Consider the following 8031-nt stretch of genomic DNA (forward strand, 5'->3'; position numbering starts at 1 on the left):
TTCTTGCGCTAATGGAATGTAAGCCACCTATATAAGAATACTAAAAACATATAGTGACAATATTAAAAGGCTTAATTTTCTTTTAAAACTCCTACTTTGATCAAGCAATTATTAAACTGTTGGCAACATACCTGATACTGATAAACAATGAATAACCCAGTAAATGCATATTCTTCATATTTCAGTTTATATCAGGACTAGCACACGCTTGCAGGGCTGAGCACTATGCCTTATCTTGCTGATACTGTAAAGCTCAGATGAGGGACCATTTTTGGGAGTGCCACCTGATGCAGAGCTGTGGAACAGCTTTAGGAATGCTAAGAAAAGCTCAGATGGGATGTCTTCAGGACATTCCAGGACTGACTGTCAATTTATTTCTGTCCACTCCCCTTGAAGACAGTTGTTCCCATCTATTAGCAAAGGCAGCCATAACTGCAAAGCTGGTAGAGACCACCCATGTTTTCAGCAGTCTTCCTCTAACTCCAGAGAACACAGTACATGAGTAGAGCCGAGATATGCACAAATATAAAGCTTAAGAAGTTGTTACTTGAGACAGGAGCAGAATTTTATTCATACTAGCAATGACATCTCATGTTTATAAAGACTGTTATTTTCCGTTCCGTGTAAAAGAAGTATATAAATCACGCCACAAATGTGCAACACTCTCTTAAACATAAAAAGCTTTGGAGAAAATAATAGATTATTACTTTCAACGTCATCAGATTGCTAGTCTCCCAGTTCCCAGCCATACTGCATTATAGCTTTGGCAGAAAAATTTACCTCTGTGCCAGACACAAAACAGAAAACACAAGTTAATAGTTCACAGAAATGAGGAATAACTGAATAGTGCTGAACAGCTACTAATAAAATACTAACCAGAGACTACATCTACTCCTTCAGAGATGTTTTAGGAAAATATTTCTTTTCCAGTTCTGGAGCTCAGGAAAGCCTCAGTGCTCAGCAGTTGTACAGGGGAGAGTCCCCGATGCCTCACTCAGTATAAAAGATGAGCAATTCTACTAAAATCCTGGACCCTGTGAACTCAATAGGAACTCTGCCATCTGCTTCACCCAAAGAAATGGGAGTGTGAGAGCAAATGTGGCTTATTGAAGGAGAAACTACGTGGCATCCTGTTGGTCCTTCAGCACCGGTCACTTCCCAGCCTTCCTTTTCTTTACCTAAGGTCAGAGAAGAAGGAGAAAAGAATTACAACCACAAAGATTTCTCTAAAAATTGGTTTTCCTGGGTCTTAACCAAAGTCATATTGATCAGAAAAAGTGCCTATCAGAGTCTCTTCTGTCAGTGTTTGAAGATGCTATGGCTCTTCTGTCCACCTCTTGTAGATAACCATCTAAATTCAGATTTCCCTAGGAGAAATGACTCTGCACCTTTTTAAAAGCCTGGTTGTATCTACAGCTGCCCTTCTGCAGAGATGCATAGAAGAATCAAATTATATAAACTGCTGTAAAGCCAAGGAAGAAATATGAGCAATCTAGTCCAAAAGATATTTTGGAGGTTAGAAGAAAATATTGTTAAAACCAACCAGCCAAAGAAAACCACCACAGACCATTCAACATGCAAAGTTTCCATGTGAGAGTGCTACGAGAGAGACATGTTTTGAAGACCTCCTGTGAATGTTACTCCTCAAAATTCAAATCTCTTCCAATGCTAGTGCAGCCATCTCAGATCCCTAACGAAAGACTAGTCGAAGGTATCTCTCAAGATGGACAGGATGTTCCAAAATCAGTGTAACATGGGCAACTTTACTTGCCTGTTGCCAAAGCTCATCTCTTTTCCTGTTGGCAACAGTGGTAATTAAGGGAGCCCAGTTCCCCAGCTAAGATGGATGCAGAAGGCTACATGATGTAACTACCCTCACATCTCCACCGCTTCCCCACTGGCCCCCTCTCTCCTACCTGGCCTGAGGATCTGCCTGTGTGAGGAACATCCCTGTGGGATAAACTGGCTGAAGTATCTCCAGCTCCAGAGATTATCTCCCACCTCTCCTTGCCAACACTTCTCCCTGTTGCAGATCTGTTGATTTTGCTTTTCCTTTCAAATATATAATCAGAAGTCACCAGTCAGAAGTGCAGCAATAACATACCTATACCTACATGCAAGCTAGCTGAAGGGAAATGAGTATGTTAGTGCAACAGTATAGGGCATTGTTCCTAACAAAGATTGCTTGCCAGGATTTCTGGCATATAGCTGTTTTCATGCAGATTCATCCATTCTGTGTTCTTCAGCAGAATGAAATTACACTGGCAATTTTTCAATAATTCTGAGTAATGAACTCTCAGAGTTTCAAGGTAATCTAGATGTGGTTTGGGGCTAGCTATTAAACAGACATTCTATGGTGCCATACTTTCACATAAGCTTGTTTCACAAGTAACTCCAATAATTAACTAAGGCTTGTCAAAATCAGTTACTGAAAGGATGGCCCAAAGGATTTTTTTCCCCATGCTATTTTCACATTTTACGTTTATTGTTGTTCAAAGAGAAATTCAAGTATCTCACTATTTATTTCTGAAGAAATAAGAACATGATGCAGTGCTGCTCATCAAATATCCGTAGTTGTTCCCTCATCGACTTCCATTAGGTCCCATTTCTAGATTTAATGATTTCTCAGTGCCCTTAATGATCTCCAGCTAAGACCAAGTTCACTGGTTTTTTTAGTGCGCTCATTGGTCAACTTGCCTTGCCACCCAGACTCTGCCTCAGCTCAACACTCACAACATTGACCAAAACAGCTCTCTGCCCACTGAAGTTAAATTCTACTTGAAAAAGCAATTCAGCATAATTAACCCCTTGGCTCTATTTTTTTTGAATGCATCTGATAAAGTGGTGTCCCTCCATTGGATCTCTGGAATAATAAACTTGTAGAAAGTAGCCAGTAACTGTATGGTAAGATTTGTTTTCACGAACCTCAATTTTGCCTCACAAATGAAACATCTGCGTTACAACTAAATGCCAGGAGCAGTAGAAGTAAACCTAATTTATAAAAAACAACAGCAATAAATAAAGCATGCCTTAGCGGCTGCTAATGCTATGCACTTTGTCTAGAACGCTGCTATTTAGTTAACATGACAGACTCACTTCTGAACAAGAAAGAGAAATACCTGGTGGTAGACTCAGAGATAAATAAACCAAGATGTATAAAGGTGGCTACATTAAGGAGGAAGGCCTTGGTGCACAGGGAGCAGATATGTTCCCCTGGTGCACAGTCTTCATAGATGTAACAGAAAGGAGCAGGCAGAAGAGGGAGAATTAGTAAAACACGGGCAATGAAACGACATGCCCACAAACATCAGGATAGATGCCAGTAGTTGCACTTCAGGGGTTACATGACAGGAACTGCAGGCACGCGTGAGGCAGCATCGATGAGTGGGCTGCAAGGAGATGCTACTTCTGGTTACATCCATGCTCTGTCCCTAATTCAGTGACATGGAAGAGAAAAAACTGGATCAAAATCCAGCTACTCTGTTCAACAGACTATGTATTCACCTTTACACACAATTCTGGTTTGATCTGAAGCATTTGCTTGCAATGCAACAGCTTTCTAGATCTTCATGGTGTTTTTAAGGCATATTACCTCCTTCCAACTACTGAACAAGTATTCACACATTATGCTACTTAATTTAAAATGAACACTCATTAACTAATTTCCTTGTAGGTGCAGGTGATATTTATGTGAGACTGTTTAAAATCACTGTCACCTTTTGCAAGTGCCAAAGGTACCAGTGCAGAGTAAAAACATTTTTTTAATGACAGCAAATTCCATTCCATAATGAAACTAGCGGGAGGTAGGCCTTTCACTTCCATGGACAAAATTCTGCATTCTAAATCATAAAAATTGTGCTCCTTGCTGCTTACTTTGGAAGTAAAGTTTGTTCTCTTCACCCAGCTAAAAATATCAGATATAGAAAAAGCACTTATAAAAAAGGAGAAAGTGTAAGAATTTTGTTTGCATTCTTTGAGAATAGCCAGATCCCCTGTTTATGTTTGTGGTGAAAGCAAATGCAAAGCAAATGGGGCCAAAGCCCACTGTTAGCGAAGTTCAGGACATGGCAATCTTTTCTTAGTGATGTATAAAGCAGAGAAATTTTCTTACTTTGTTTTAATAGGCTTAAGTTCACTAGACATTATAGTTTCCATTTTTCATCCCATATAGACTTTTTGAACCCATAATTGATTTATCAGCAGATTATACTTAAAAGCTCAAAGCAAAACTTGAGTGACAAACTCAGCATGCTCCACTACGTCACTCATTTTTAATATGGCCATTGGACAGAATTTATTTTTACTTCTTTTCCCCACATACTTAAGAGAAATATGGCATAAAGCAAATAAACCAGCATATTTTAGCATAAATGAAAGCCATAAAATACCTTATTATCATGATTTTTTCTGAAAGGTTTTATTAGCATGCAACACAAGCCAGACACTAAATCAATTCATTAGGCAAATGCATCTCCAAGAAGCTTCTGGCAGGGCACATCTTTTAAAGTGGAAAATCCTTCCCACTGATGCAAGTCAAGAGCATGTTAATGCATTACGTCATTCTAAATTGGATCTTGCACTTAATGCTGTTGAAGGCAGCTCCTTCAAACATATAGGACTGAAGTCATTAATAGACCTCTAGGCACGCTGAAGAAATAAAATAGACCCAAACAGGATTTTTTCATGGAGCATTAAAAGTTTATTGGGGGTATTTCTTTTGTGAATACTTTTACCTTGGTTATTATAACCAGCACAGAACAGCAGAAGTGAGTACAGACCTCTAACCCAAGGGGGAGATAAATGCATACACCTCCCCTGTGAATGCAGCATTTGACCCATTTCTGCCCACGTAGCAGAAGCCGCTTCACAAAGGCACATTGCAGTCAGCAATGCTCAGTGAGGCAGTCTAGCAGAAGATGGAGGTGTGCACCAATCCACCTGGTCTCTCCCTCTCTCCTTCCTTCTGGGCTCATGCACCTAGGCAGGTCTCGCCACGACTGATGCAAATTTAAAATGCTGGTGTCCATGGCGCTATGGTACCATGGGAGATGATCCCCTCAGTAACTAGTAAGGCAGCGGAGGAGGTGACACTAAATCTTGCCTCATCTTAAGGGAGGAGTGGGCCAGCCACCGCAGCCATGCCTCTTCTACTCTTCTTCTCCAAAGGCCCCTATGGAACAGACAAATGCCACCGGGGTCAGATGCAAAATTCTCTGGGACAAGCTCTCTGTAAACTCCTCTGCAGAAGGAAGACAGCAGATGAACTATTTATCTTTATTAAAAGCCCTTTGCAAACCTGTCTTTGAGGCTATTAGTCTTGAACAGTAATGAGAGAGCAAGCTTGTGTTGCCCACTAGATGGAAGCTGTAAGGTGCTTCCACCCAAAAACTATAAATGCACAGAAAATATGTGTAATTCCATGTTAGTAAATGCCTTAACTACCACAAAATCATCCACCAAAATAATATTAAAAAACACCACAAATGTGAAAAACACAGCTGAGTTGCACAGGGTGAATCTCTTTGCAAATACTTATGTTTCTGACTAGTTCTTTTACACACAGAAAAAGACCTTTAAAGCTCAAAACAAGTATCATTCATACATGCTACAGTCACCTAACAGCTTTCTGCTATGTCAGCTCTTGATATTACAGCTGTTAGTAGGGGGAGGAAGAAAAAGGGGAAAAGAGAAGCTTTGCAGCAAATTCTCGCTGCTGGTATGTATGCTTTACAACATGCTTACTATTCCACATTTATACTGAAAAAATGCCCAGGAGCTCTAATAAGGCATAAGCAATCTAAAAGCTTTTATCAATGACTGACGCCTGTGTCTGTAATGAAGCACAACCAAAGAAGACATGACACAACAATTAGAGAAAGAAACATAGAAACAAATCAAGACATAGTAGATACTGTAGATATATATACAAACATCTAGATTTAAAGCTTAATTTATCATGAATAGAAATATTAATAGATATGCTCTCCTAGCCATTAAGCTAGGAAAAAATCTTGACTGATTTCTGATCAGAATCATGGGTAAAGGGGATTTTTTACAAGTCTTCTAAAGATGGAAACCAAACACACAGTAAGAAAGACTGGAGAAGTGTTTAGGTGTCTGTATACACATGCACACACCCCTAGAGTTATCAAAACATACACATAGAACAGCATAAGTGTAATGTCCAGTAGCATCATTCGCATGGGAAAAAAAACCCTATTCTTCTCTGAGATGCCACAGCCATGTACTAGTCCACTGTAGTCTATTTTGATGACTGGATATACCATAATCATATCTGACATATGAATTTTAAATGGGTAAAACTTTTCTAGGTTTATACTCCTGGCCCCTCTTCTCTATTTTATCTTCATTCCCTAAAGTCCAGAAACCCTAAGGTTTCTACAATTTAAAAAAAATCAACTAACTTTGGGCTTAGCATCCTTAGCTGCATGACAGAGGGGGTCATACAGTAATATTGCTGACTGCAACAACCTTTTCTGATTTGGACCTTAATAGTATTAGTCTAAGCCCTGCAGAGTCACCTTTGCTTAGGAAACAGTGCCTGTTTCATTTTGCTTCCTCAGGCATGCAAGAAGAATTAAACTTCAGGCACTGTTTATCTGGCTCCTGAATGCAGATGGAGCATAATGTTTTACACAGCAACCCTCTTCCATTTTTCCAGTCTGATAATCACCAGCTTTCCTATTCTGATTTATCTGTCTACAGCCTCAAGATTTTGCAGGCTAAGTACATGCCCTTGTGGCAGTTTTAGTAAACCTCTGGGAAGCTGCAAGTCTTAGACACAAAAAATCCAGGGACCAAAAAATCTACAGGTAAAAGAAAAAGTAGAAAACAAAAGAAGTGAGAAAAGGCAGGAAGAAAGGAAAAAGGAAAGCCTTTGCCCTAGTGTATTCTATTTTCTTAATGTTATTCTCAGAGCAATAAGCTCCTCTCAATCTATTATCTTCAGTGATGCAATGTATGTATATATATGCATGTGGTGGGGTCATAATAGGTGAATTGCATTGCCTATGTCATTATTCTATTTTAATTCTGATTATTAATGGACTAAATGCTTCATGACGTATATTTTTTTTCAAATATAATTATTCGTGAAATAAGATAGGGGGAGTTTGGTGAGGCAATAGCAGAGAATCAGGGCATGCCTCAGGTAGCCTCTCACTCCCACGACTGTCCTACTGAGCCACAGAAGGGCAAAAACGGAAAGTACCACGCTTCAGTCCTGATTTGCTTTATGGCTCATCCTTCATTTGTTCAACTTTTGAAGATATATAACTGGCCTAATTTTGATGACCTATCTTTACCAAGATTAAGAGTGAAAAAGAAACCTGGGAAGATGAGGGACGCCTATGATGGCCAGGAGCTTCTTCTAAGCATTGACTTCCCTGTTCTGTCTGCCTGCAGACACAGTAATATTAAGCCCATGAATACTCCAGAGAAACTCAGTTTACTTCAGAGGATCTTTACTAGGACAAAAGTAGTCCTACAGTCCCACTCAGACCAGAAGAAACATGGGGAAGGCTGATGCTCCAAGGGCAACAGGCAGCATGTGGGCTGCAATGCTCAAGAAATGTATAGTGAGATGAAGTTTTCCCTAAGGAATTCCCACAGAAGCAAAGGGCTGTGCAAGGTCCTTGGAAGGTCCTGTCATCTAGGTTCACTTTAGTCATTTATCATAATGGACATTAAGCCTTTTTAACAACATATTGGAAAAAATTACCAAGCTTCTCTTGTTTTCTTGACAGTTTACTCATTGCCTGTATTTTAACCTCAACAATTCTAGGCATTTCTACTTTATTAAATAAATGCATCCATTAAAGTTTTTAAATTATCATTTATATTTTCTTCAATGTCTCATGTAAAGTGTCTAGTAGATTACTTTATTTCACTGGAGGAACATAAGCAAAATGATTTTTTTCCTGGATATTCTCTCTTATTCCGAACTGGTAGATTACCTGTAAAATACTCATGTAACATGCGGTTCCTATAGTTTGTCTGTCTGAAAAGTAA

The sequence above is a fragment of the Strigops habroptila genome, chromosome 5, assembly GCF_004027225.2.
Source record: "Strigops habroptila isolate Jane chromosome 5, bStrHab1.2.pri, whole genome shotgun sequence".
NCBI classification, from domain to species: domain Eukaryota; kingdom Metazoa; phylum Chordata; class Aves; order Psittaciformes; family Psittacidae; genus Strigops; species Strigops habroptila.